We start from the raw sequence: 13012 nt of genomic DNA, 5'->3' as shown, positions 1-13012 counted from the left end.
TGAACATCGCGACTCGTACGAAAAACAAAGAGATCGTGATTGCCTAATTGAGCGTTGGTCGATTATACTCGTGTAGCGTTTCAATTCACATTAATTATCCGTAAGTAAGCCATAATTGCGCTGTCATCTATGATGAATTAGTACAGTGTGTTTATTTCGGGAGCAGTTTGAAGTTTGAGACGTGTGAATGATTACAAAATATATTTGTAACTAATGTGTGTATCTTTTTTATTTGAAATTTTTTTTTTATTATATTTTTAAATTGTGATTTCTCTTCATTACGTCAAATGTACTAATTGGACGCGATCAAGTGAACGAAATTGCGCGCTGACATTTATTGCTCGACCCAATCAATCGCGCGACATCAAGCGCACCTGTGAATGAGAAAACCCTTATCGATTACATTTCACGGAACACGTGTCGTACATTACGTAAGAAGGCAATTCGAGTCGAACGTGTAAGAACATTAACAAGTGATACACCATGTTGATCACGATCACTCGTCTACCATTTGCTCGTTGTTCCAAGCTGGGACTTGGAACATTGTCGTCGTTGTCGTTGCTCCTCACCCTTTTGAATTGAGGACGCAAATCCACACGCGAGCGCAAATACGAGCGTCGAACCAGCGCAGCAAAATAGACGACGAAGAGAGGAAGAGGATTCTCTACCCGAAGGTGGCGGCTACGGTAATGGCATTAAGGTGCACAATCAACAGCGCCGATCTGCAAATTGAATAACGGCGCGCTGTCGGTTGGCATGTATCGCATTCTCAGCCAAACCCGATCGTGCTCTTCGCTCACGGTTGCACGGCAACCCACCAGCATCCCTCTTCCACTCACTTTCTCTCTCGCAGCAGTACATACGCTTCACACACGCGTTAACTCACGTGCCTACGTACATACGTACACGTGTATACATACGCACATATACATTTTCTCTCGCGCGCACCCTTTTTTCTCTGTCGGAACGCACTGACTCAAGATATCTTTGCTTTACGATCCCGCACCTTATTCTCCTTGTACGGGGATCTCGGGACGTGGCACGGAATACCTACGTGACACCGAAACTGATTCGCTACAACTTTACTGGTCGTCTTCGCTCTTCCATCTTGCCTCCTTCTTCGCGTTTGTTTCTCTCTCTCTCTCTCTCTCTCTCTCTCTCTCTCTCTCTCTCTCTCTCTTTCTCCGGGGCTGTCGGATTTACCAGACTCGGGGTTACCTTTTCCCGCAACTCCCGACTGCCAACCAACCAGTCAGCGAACCTCGCACTCTCCTCCCCTGTAATCGGATTCCCAAGATTTTCCCAACTTTTTCTTAAATCGCTCGCCGCATCCCTCTCCTTTTTCTCGTCTCTGTTGGTGGACGCGTGCGCGCGTCCAACTCGGAGGGATTCGCAACTCGGAAAGAACCACCACCGTTCGACGAACAATCGACCGACGAATGAGAGACGATGCTCCACGCCGCGTCGTTGATCCTCTTCTCTTCAGACGCTTCGATCGCGTTATTTCGTTGCGAAGGATCGCTCGAGAGACTTAAGGAGCTCAATTGCGCTTTTATCGTGGACTATCTGGGATCGTGCTCTCGAACGTGAACCGGAAACAGCCGGCCCTAACTTTCAGACTTCTCAGTTACATCGACTGCCGCACTATAAGCACTTCGAGTGATATAATTGAAGGTAAAAAAGTTTCTCGAAGGGGTTTTCGCGAAATTTTTCATCAAAAATCTATGAGACGTAGTAAATATATTAGTTTCTTTTTTTTTCTAATCTAATATCTCGAATTTAATATCCGCTTATTTTTCCTCGATAATTCCGATGAGTCATCGCGACAATTGAATGTTTACGCGCGTTTATACGTCCACGAAATAATGCATTATTTAAATCAGTATTTGCATCATGTAATATTTCGATTTATCGCTAACCTATAGACGTTAATTAACATATCATTATATTAAGCCATTTTCATCGTAATAAAATGTTCTTTGTTCTCTATATTCATTACACGCGCTTTTATCAGCATGAACAATAACACTATAATTGTTATAAACTTGATTCTGTTGATCATCGCGCGCGTAAAATAATTTTAATTATGTAACGACCGTATTACATAATTATAACGTTATACGAATATAAATTTCTATTAATTAAACTATATTGGCAAACTAGATTGCAGAGGATTTTATGAATAAATAAAACGATTTGAACTCTGTGATGACGTAAGCAATGCGTTGATCACATCGCGCGCGTTTTTTTCTTTTTCATTTTTTTTTTACATCTAATCTTTTTTACCATTGTTAACCGTGAGTGCGCGATTTGGAGCGGATTATAAGTTAACTACTTTGCTCATTAAACGTAGCAGATTGCTTGAGAATTAATAATACCTCGAGCACAGGTACATCATCTAAAGCGTCGTGATTACGCAAGCTTTTCTTGCCATCACCTTAAGGATTCATGGGTCGTTTTGTTTCGTGACACAAACGCGCTCTCTGTGTGGTCGAGAACAATTTGCTTTTCGCTTTCCGTAAACGTTTATTATTATTTCATAAACAGCAATAACGCGGTTGAACCCCTCTTGTATGGCTTAATGCGAGAAACTTACGCGCATAACGCGTCAGAAAACATAAATCATTCAACGGATAACATTTGCGGTATTTTTCAAGAGTCAGCGTGGAGTCAGAAACATCTGAAACGTTGAAAAAACGACGAGTCTTTAGAAAACAGTGTAAGCAGATAAAGATGCATTCATAAGTAGCTGAAAGTTTCCGCGAGCATAAAGCCACAAAATGATGGTAGCTCGAGCAAAAAGAAAGCACGATCGAAAGCGAAGGTTCTGCTGCGATTCTTGCGGCCGCATTGAAACGTTCGAGGCTTTTGAGCAACCGACTCCTCGTCGCCACGTCGAGCACGGCGTTGAGAAAAAGAGTTGCGAGAGAGAGAAAGACAGAGCGCTCGAACCGAGAAGGCTACGGCTGGTTATGCGCGGGGGCGGAATTGGATTGGTTTTTTTACTAATTAAAATTTCAAACTTGACACCTGAATGTGCCGTCTTTAATGAGACGACGTCTGGGGCCACGGGTTTTCTCTCATTATTCTCCCGCGAAGAGTCACAAAGCCGGATGGACGAGGAGAAGGAAAGCGGATCGGAGGGACGAAAGCGGAGGAACTTCCGTGACACAAACAGGGGGCGAGTGCGTGAAAAGCGCGAGCGCACACGTGGCGGAAAAACCGAGCCCGCTCGCCGTCCCGTTTCCCTCGCGACGTCAGATTTTATTACGAAGAGAGATGTTCGAGGAAATAAAAAGGTCGGGGATGAATTATGCCGACCTTCGTCGTGGTTACCGGGTTAGTCTTCCTCATGGTGGTTTCCACATATCATACACACACACACACACACACGTGTACGTACAACGTTACATTATTGAACGGCGAACAATGACGTATGTGTGTCACGTTGTTCGTTCAGCCGAGCATAATGCGTGCCGTTCACGTATATCTATACATCCGTTTCGCTGCTCTCTCCGCTCTTATTGTGTATGTTAATTAATATTTGCATTACGCGGCGTCTACAAGTAATTAACTCGATGCTCGTTATTAGGTTTTCCGTCTTATTAGCCCGATACCGAAAATAGCTCCGACGTTGCCATCGACTCGTCTCTCGACGCTCACGAGTGTCTCTTAATGATTCTCCTCCGTCTCTTTACGACGTACTTGAATTTCTTTCTCTCTCTCTCTCTCTCTCTCTCTCTCTCTCTCTCTCTCTCTNTNTCTCTCTCTCTCTCTCTCTTTCTCGTGCGAGTTTCAGTCGAAGAACAGAGCCGCCGTGCGTTAATGGTTATTGAACACTTCCTCCCCGTTCTCGCGAGAGAAGGAGACAAGATCAGAGATCGTAACACGCGCGACTCGCGATATAATCGACGCTCGTTCGAGACAGGCGCGCTCTTAACGAACCGCGCGGAAATTTGCGGTGTAAAGGTGAACGTGATTTTTCACAAGTTGGTATAGCCAGGTGGATGGTTTATTGAGGTCGTTTGCGATTCGAACGTGACTCGATGTCTCTTACCAAAGATTTGTGCGATGACGAAAAACGCGGAGATGTTTGACTTGAAAAATATCCGCGCACAATCATATATTTTTAATTAATTTTTTTCTCATACGACACAAATAATAACACAATATGTGGAGTAAACATTCTTCCAGAAAAAGCGTGTATAAATAATCACAATCGATTCTCTCGATATTGATTGTTGCCACTTTTATCTTGACACTGATTGAACGTTTCTCGGATGTGTTTCTCAATTCATGTTGTACAAATCAAGAAGCGCGGTAATGTTTTTTACACGAGAAATTTATGCGATTGAGAAGTAAGAAGATTTTCGTGGAGCAATATCTCAAGAACGACTGAACCGATCACACACTTTCGTTTTAGTCTCAATCGCGCAGAACAAAACACTAAAAAAAAGATATTCTTGCGTTTTTTAAAATCACGTGACAGAGAAGAAAGAAAAAACACCACGTGACTATACTTTAGTCATGTGTCTTTAAAAACGTGAATAAAGTAAGGTCACGTGACAGGAAGGAGAGGAAAACCAACACGTGACTTTAGTCACGTTATTTCTGACATCTCTCATATGTACTTCATGTGTATTATATTGTTTTTAAGACGTATACATATATATTATCTGTCATGGCGGTGACAGATTGTGTCACTGACACAACAGGTTAAAATAAAAATAATAATAGCCTGCGCGTAAAGCGCGCCTGTGTTGTGCTAATTGATATGAGAAAAAATTAGATCTCGCTCATTCATAAGTTTCATAGAAATGGAATCGGTAAAAAAAAAAAAGATTTACGTTGATTACGTAATTTTGATTAGTTTCACTTTATAATCTGTTTTTTTTTTTTTTTTTTTATTTAATTGAAATCAATATATGCCAGATTGAATAGAGAGCACGGGATTTTAAATGATCGACGTATTGGCATTGCTGAATCACAGCGCGAGCTGAATGAACATCGCGCGCAACAAATGCACAATAAAGGAGCACGCGTGTCGTTCATTGCCCGTCGGCATTGTGCTTTGTATCGCTGTTTGATGGCGCCGGTGTCACCGGTGAATTGCCATCGCCGATGTCACGGCTATGGTTACTCCGTGCCATTAATTCTCGCTTTACAATAGAAATTGACTATTGTTTTAAAACACTTTGTCATTTATTTCAATACATGATATTATGCAAATTTGCTGTCTGCGCAAAAGTCACACGCGGGCGATCAAAGAAAATCAAAGAGAAGATACACCGGGGGACATTGCTGAACATTGAAACGAATTGTGTATATAATCTGACCTACTTTTTCAAATAAGAAGAACTTTGAATTAGCAACAAGTTTTCTAGTCGAGATATTCTGAATTATGCGCGATACCTTGCTGTCTCCCGTGTTAAAAAAGGCAGAAGGATCGCGGCTTATTGGTCAAAAAAGATATTTTAGCAATTCAGATTTTGTCCCCTTTCGTTCTCTTTGAGTCATCTCTCTCTCTCTCTTTCTTTCTCTCTTTCTGTACCGCTCGTAATTCAAGCGTATATACCAACAGTCGAGTGAAAACCGAGCGTCAGTGGATGAGGACGATCCAGTAGCCGCAAGCCACAGAGAGATTGCTCAAAGGGTCGGCCTTTGAAAATAAATGAAATATATCCACTTCCAGATGTGACGAGGGTCTAGCGTTACTTCAGTGATTACGGCCGGAAATGAGCGGACTTGTACGCCTAATACTCAAAACGCCTCCAGGCTTATTTCCGCACAACTCGCGCCGCAACAACGAAAAGGTTTCATGCTTTGCTTCTCAGCCGGATTTGAGGGATGGGAGCCTAAATCTAAATTAAACTTTCATTCTTACGTTGTTCTCTCTCTCTTTTTTTTTTTTTATTTTTTTTTTACTACTCACGTATAATTCGGATTACCGTACATGTATATCTTTTTGTGAACGTTGACACGAAAGAGAAAAAATTGTGTGAGTATATTATCAGATTGTTTTCAAGATCGAAAATGTGTCGTCTAAAAATATAAAGCATACGAGATATAAGTGTACGAAGAAAAATCATACTTGAGAAATATTCGTACACGCGCGCAAAATTATTCGCGAGAGAGCTTGAAAAACACGGTCTGAGCATTTGTAAAATAATATTTTAAACATACAGCGCGGACGAATCCTAATTACAAAGCTTGAAGAATAAAAACCAAACAAATCATACTTTCACAACTCCGATCGAGAAATTTTTCAGCATTTTCCTATTGGTCGGAAATAAGCGGCGAAATTGAGAACGGAAAAAATGACTGACTTGCGCAGCGTTTTCCGCGTGAGTGTTGACCGGCATGTCAAACAACAATATCAGTATGATCGTAGTTGGCTCTTTCTGCGTTGAACGTGCAGCAATTTTACATTTCACAAGAGGATTGAAACAAATAAGAGATCGAAAAAAATGAAAATAAAAATAATATGAAATGTACACTCTATACATATTTCCAAACATTGCGCGTGTACGTTGTGTTATCGACTACAATAAAAGAATTATCACGAAAATTCAGATATAACGTAGATATTATAACAATTGTATATTAATCTAAACCATCGCATACACGAATTTCGCAAAAAAAGGATTACAAACATTTTGTAAAGCGGGCGAAAGCGCGTTTCGCGTCAATAGGTGTAACGAAGTTTCTTCTTTCGCAATATCGACATTTTATTGCAGGGATGTTATTTTTTTATCTTTGCCATGTGAGACAAACAAAATAATAGTTTATATTTTTTAAATAAAAAAAAAACAATACCAAAAAATTGTTGATGCGCATTAACGCGCGTGTTTTTGACATGACTTTTATCATCACGCATTAATATTGCGAGGAGCAGTTTGAGTGGTCGTGCGAAAACGTTGTCGTCGCTGAGGTGGTTACAATGCCGGAAATTTCGCATCTTGACAAAACGCGTATCGGACAGGGAGAAAGCGAACCGGACTATACGTCGGGCGCACGAACGACCGTGAAAAGAGGTGACAGAATTTTTCCGGTGGCGGCGCGGCGCGGACGCGCAAAGTCCGCGCGAGAAATGCGCGTACGCGAGAAACGACTACGCCGAGAACGCTAAACCGACAATAGCGCTTTTTTTTCAGGGCCGCGCTTGTGCACTTAACAATGCTACAATCCACTTCTGCATACACCGCTTCCTCCATCCTCCGCTTCTTCGTCGTTCTTCTTCGCGCCATCTCGCCTATCTGTCGGCGTTTCTTTTCTTGCCCGTGCGCCTCCCTTCTCTCGATCCTTTCCAGTCGTTTCCACTCGAACGTCGGAGAGCCACCCTTTTGCATCCTGCGCGTTTTATATCCCCACCCCTCCACTCATTCCGGCGACAAATCCGTCCGCCGACAACTAGCGTAGTCCACCCCCCGTCGTTCACCCCTTCGAGCCACCGACAGTCGACACAATGCGCAATGCATTTTTGTGATTAAAATTTAGTGACGCCGAGTCTGTTTCGAGGTGTGTCGAACGAAGTGTGCGCGTGGGCGGAGGAATCCCGCAGGATCAGGGCGACGAGACCTTTCGCGAACGCTCGAACGCATTTCGAATTACGGGGAATTCATTCGTCGCGTCGCAGTGGAGATTATTCTTACAAGTAATCATGTTAACACATGCGGTTTTTTGGTTAAAACATATTTAACAAAAAATTAAATAAATCAATTTGTAATCTAATTTTTTAAAATACACAATTTTTCAAAGAAAAATTATAAACATCAATAAGTGTGATTTGCACATAGAACATTGTTGGGACACTTTGGTGATTTTCGAGGAAGACAGACTTTAAGCATAACGCTGACAGTCGTTCTTCTACAACAAGATTTGGGGTTGCGAGGGCATTTCGAGCGAGTCTCACACGCGCCGCTTCCCACAATCTTCCCTCGAAAGAACTCTCTTTGCCGCCCTCTCCCCCCGAAGGAAAGTACGAACCGGCCTTTGCTCTTAGCCGCCGTTAACTTCCGGCTTCCGTAAACATTCCGTGGGTCCTGGTAACGGCAAAAATAAAAGTCGGCGAAAGGAAGAAGCCGCGCGCGGAGCTTTTCGCCCCGCGACGTGCTTTGCCGCGGCGAAAGACAGCCACGGGAGGTGAAGTTGACGCCGGCGGTGGCTGCGGCCACCGGCAAGAAGGATGAGAGCCCGTGAAAAGGCGTAAAGACGCGTTGGGAGAAAAGACGATGGCGGAATTGTGGCGTATAGAAGACCGGTCGGGCAAGCGGAGATTAAGGCGGCAGCTCTTAAGCCTGACGCCGAAATCCTGACGTCTCGAGGCTTTCGTCGAGTCTTGAAAAGGGACGAAATACCAACCACCCGCTATACGCCGCGCCACTCGTGGACCAGTCTGCTGCGCATTACTCGTCTCGACCTCTGCCTCTTAGCGCCTCCATCTTCTCTCGTCGTTTTCGTTTTCCTCCTTGTCTCGTCGCGCGGAACAACACAAAATATGCTCGCCCTATCGAATCCAACAGCCTCATCTTCAAACCTTACATTTGCATCTAGCTCGCGTCTCGAAAATTGTGATTTACAATAAGAAGTTATATTTTACGAAGAATAAAAAAGAGAGAATATGAAAAGAGAGAAGAACGTGCATTAACAGTATGCAAGGTAATAGCAGCGCATACAAGCGAGAAACGCGTTTTTAACGAGCGAGTCCGTCTTTTCCGAGACACGGCGCTTTTAGTCTCCCCCTTGCGATCGATCGGGGAACAATAAGTGCGTGATTTAGCCGCTCGGCCATCAAGAGAGCGGGGGCTCCATGCCGATCAGGCGTGAATCCGGAGAATGTCTGGCTGCGAGAAGATCCCGATTGCCGGGTTCCGCTCGGCTTTTCGCGGATTACATTTGGTCGGATGACATCGGGGTGGAAAGAGGATGGGAAGTGCGAAAGCGAGTAAATGAAGTATATGTAAATAATGAGGGTGACAAAATGAATACGCGTCGGAGACTGGTGGGTGTCCGTTAATGGCGGGTGCAACGCCCGTTAGAGGAACCACCCGAAAATAATTTCGTCCTCCAACCGCGGCGCCTAGAAGAGAGTGCCGATGAGAGAGAGAGGCACCATCGGGCCGCCCAATTATCGTAAAACGCCGTCTACTTCGCGCCTCGGATTTTAAGCGGATGAGAGAAACGCCGTTCGATACGCGAGCGAAATCGATATGCGTCTCTACGAGCGACGATTCACTCCCGGCGGTTGCTTACGAAGGCTATTTTGTCGGTGAGAACGGCGTGATCGAATCGCGCTACTGCAGAATGCTGAATATTTTACAGTGATTCCTCCGTATCTCTCCGGAGAACGTTCCATCCTTGCATTCAATTCTGGAATAAATACCTAGTCAGAGCCAAGAGTTTCCTTAATTGTACGAACAATCTCTCAGTCTTTCTTTACGAGTAAGAACTCATTATTTTTCACTATATTCTTCTCTTATTTTAACACAAATTTACATAAATATAAATAAAAATAAAAATATACTATTATACTGCATACAATTCGAAATCTGACGCAATCTGATGATACGTTAATGATTCGCGCAATTTGCGGAACAAATTGAATTTCTACGGTTTTTGCAGTCGTAATTCAAACTTTTTTCATCGTATCTGCGCGCAAATTGGGTCTTTGCTATCGAAATAATATCGAGAGAACGCATTAAGTTATATCGTTCAGATCGATATCTCGCTGTCGACGATCAGAGGTTTTATTGAGGACACATCGTTTCGCAATCACGTCGGTATAAGCAGTTATCGTCAGTACACTTTGCAATCGAATCGACGAACGCACAGTGTGACGATTCAGTGCGCTCGTAAAATGAGATGTACACAAAGTAAGAGAATACCGCAAAATAGAATAAAGAAAAGCAATTCGCCAATAAGAAAGAGAGAATCGAAAGAGTATGTATATATATCTATATACAGATGGATAAATAGACCGATATAAAAAGGAGAGGTAAAGGAAAGAGTAAAGCTCGTCTTGCAGTACGCGGTTAAACTCCACGAGCACGTCGATGGGTAGCTTCTTGACTTTTCAATTTTCTTCCGCTCTTCTATCTCAGCTCGGCCGTCTTTCCCTTCCCCGACAGTCAGCCTCTTCTCCTTCGTTCACCCCTCTTCATCTTCCTGCCCTCCTTTGCCTCTCTCTCTCTCTCTATCTATCCCCTTACTAGTTTCTCTCATCCTGCAACCTCGTCGAAGCGATCGCGGCCGAGTCAATAGGGATTGCCTTTGCCCCGAGTAAAATAATTTTCCGGAAAGTTGTGCCGCGCTCGGCAATGTTAACACTCGGAAAGTGGGTTTGCCTACTTCAAAGGAAATATGAGAACCGACGGACGCGCTTGATTTTTCGATCCGCGCTCTTTTCCTTTACCTTTTTATCCGTTAACGGGTTCTCGCCGGGCTTTATCTGTGTCTTGAGCACGGTGCCGGATCGCTGACCACTTTGAATTCCGTGAGAGCGCCAGGCAAAAAAAAAAGAAAAGCCGCGGAAGTTTTACTTCCGAAAGAATCGCGAAGAACTCCCGCCGCGGGCGAAAATGAACGATAGATAAATAGCGAACAAAAGTACGTTTTTTGTTTCTTTTGCTTCTCCCGATTCTTACGTCCGATTCTCTTCAACGCACGATTCTCGAATAACGATTCTTCTGTCGATAAAAACTTGCAACTAGTATTGTTCGACTTGAATAGTTCGTTTCCTAGTCGTATTGTGTACGTCGCGCGCTCTCTACCGCGCCAACTAGAATCACGTTGGCAACAGTGCGGTCGGAGGGATGAACTTGAAGTTGACGATGTTTGACGTGTAGCGGAGAATATCAGTCGCGTACTTCGACGCACAATGTTGTCTTTGATTCCTTTCTTTTTTTCCCTCTGGAAATAAAATATTGCTGGACGTATCAGGCGCAGACATATACTTAACAGGTATCGGATTGTTAACTTTGACCAACTCGCTTGTCAATTCAATCGCTCATTCATAGACAAGACAGTCTCTCGCGTGGAAAAAAATCGAGGTACCAAACGCGCAGTCAATTTTTCGTTCGTTCATTTTCGTTCACGTAACAGCACAATGAAGTTCCGCTCGCAAATTTCAAAATTTTAGCGAAGTACGCGATATAGCAGTTGCGTCGCATTACGCGAAACGCAAATTTTTATTCGGAGCGCGTCAGCGGACATTTATCAATTTTTTTTCTTTTTTCTCGCGATTGTTTTGTTCACTTCACGCGACTACGGTTAATAAAATTTTGTTTTACAACGTGTGTGTGATGAACGACGAAGTATATATGTCGTAACAACAAGGCAACAGCATTCGTCATGCCGAACATGTCTCCATTATCCGCAAAATTTTCTGGGTCGCTACCGCCACAATGTGTGTCACGGGGGGGGAATCCACGATAGAGGGCAGGAATATAATTACGGTGGCGCGCCTTGTCATCGAGGGGTCGGCCGTCGTTGTTCGACGGATGTCCGTGCAATGTCGACTAGCGGGATTAGCAAGGACGTTGTACTGAAGCTCGTTGGAATGAAGTGACCTCGGAAAAAAGAATGGTATAACACGAGGATGACTTTTGTCTCGGTACAACTACTTGCTTCGTGCGCGGAAAAATCTGTGCGCTTGTTTATTTGTTTGTTTTTCTTTTTTTGTTTTGCTTAAGGAAGAAATCTTATTGCGCGTAGTAAAACTCGAGTTATCGCCAACCGGAAGCTCGTTAAAAATAATCGTGCAATTATGTTCCCAAATAATTCTATATTCTCTGATTATACGGCGTAATGTGCGCCGCGAATAGATTTCTTTTTGAAAAAGAAACATAAAAGACCTGACATATTCGTGTGCGCACTTTCGCGGTCGCTATGTTCAGTTCACTTGTTTTATTTAGCGCGCCAACAACGTATTACGCGGTAGAAATGATGGCCAATCGTTGAATTTTTCACGCTAAGGAAACGAGTTTAAAACTTAAGCCATCTGAAGGATATCGTCCAGAGAGCAAAAGGGTAACGAGATCAATTGAAAGTTCTCTTGATGGGATATCAAAACGCGACACAACGTCTCACGGCCATCGGTGTTTTTCGCGGACATTCCGCCGAGCGATTCGATAAAATGGACACTTTAATCACTCCTCGATTATCCGTTCATGGGTGAAATTTTAATTTACGACGCAATAAAGTTCCGAAGAGTCGTGCTCGCGCGTGCAAAATTCGTTCGCTTTATGCGCTCTCAATTTGAAAGTTTCAGTTTGACCGTTAAGCTCCCCCGAGGGGTGAGGGGAATGACCGGGGCGGAGGACAGCGGGCGGAGAGAATGAGAAAGAGACTGGAGAACAAGAAGTGGCAGAAAGTAGAGAGAGAGGGGAGGGCGGCGGAGAACATCGTATTAAATCGGAAGATTGGAATTCTAATTAATACTCGCGGATTATCGATAAAGGGGCGCCAGGAAACGGGCACGTAAAGGGGATGGGCAAGAGGGGATGAAATGGCGGAACGATGACTCGTTCCGTTCGTTTCATCCTTCGCGCGTCTTCGACACTCGCCTTAATGTCTTTTCTAACCCCACTTTGGTCGCTGGAACCGTCGGAATAGATTATATCGTAATGAAAATCTTGACGTTTGACGCCCTGCAATTGATGACTCCATTCTTCCCGTCGATTCATTGAATATCTGGCGTACCGGTGTATATTACGTGTCACGCGTCCTCTGATACAGACCGATCGGTGTAAAATGGACTTGTACTTGATTTTTTTTTTCTATTAAAAAGTATATTGCGAAAAAACATCTCCTTCCGACATTTTATTATTCATAACGTTGCCTGTGGAGGGATGGAGATATTTTTCTTATTTCTTCCTCATCTCCGATGAGGCACTCGCGCACTTCGTCTCGCGCGTCCGCACGGGGCGTGAAAACTGTCGGCGCCTCGAAAATTGGAGTAGGCGGAAAGATGAACCGCTTCTTCTTTTTCTTCTTCTTCCTGTTCTTGTTCTTC

General features: G+C 43.7%; 1 protein-coding gene across 2 annotated transcripts in view; it reads left to right on the top strand.

Moving 5' to 3' along the window:
* The window catches only part of LOC109857801, a 285853-nt gene that overhangs the window by 192306 nt on the left and 80535 nt on the right, over window positions 1–13012 (top strand). The window lies entirely within an intron of this gene.

The sequence above is a fragment of the Pseudomyrmex gracilis genome, unplaced genomic scaffold, assembly GCF_002006095.1.
Source record: "Pseudomyrmex gracilis isolate BER0280 unplaced genomic scaffold, ASM200609v1 scaffold_173, whole genome shotgun sequence".
In the NCBI taxonomy this organism is placed as follows: Eukaryota; Metazoa; Arthropoda; class Insecta; order Hymenoptera; family Formicidae; genus Pseudomyrmex; species Pseudomyrmex gracilis.
Note: the sequence above shows the minus strand (reverse complement) of the source record. Positions and strands in the feature narration are given on the sequence as shown.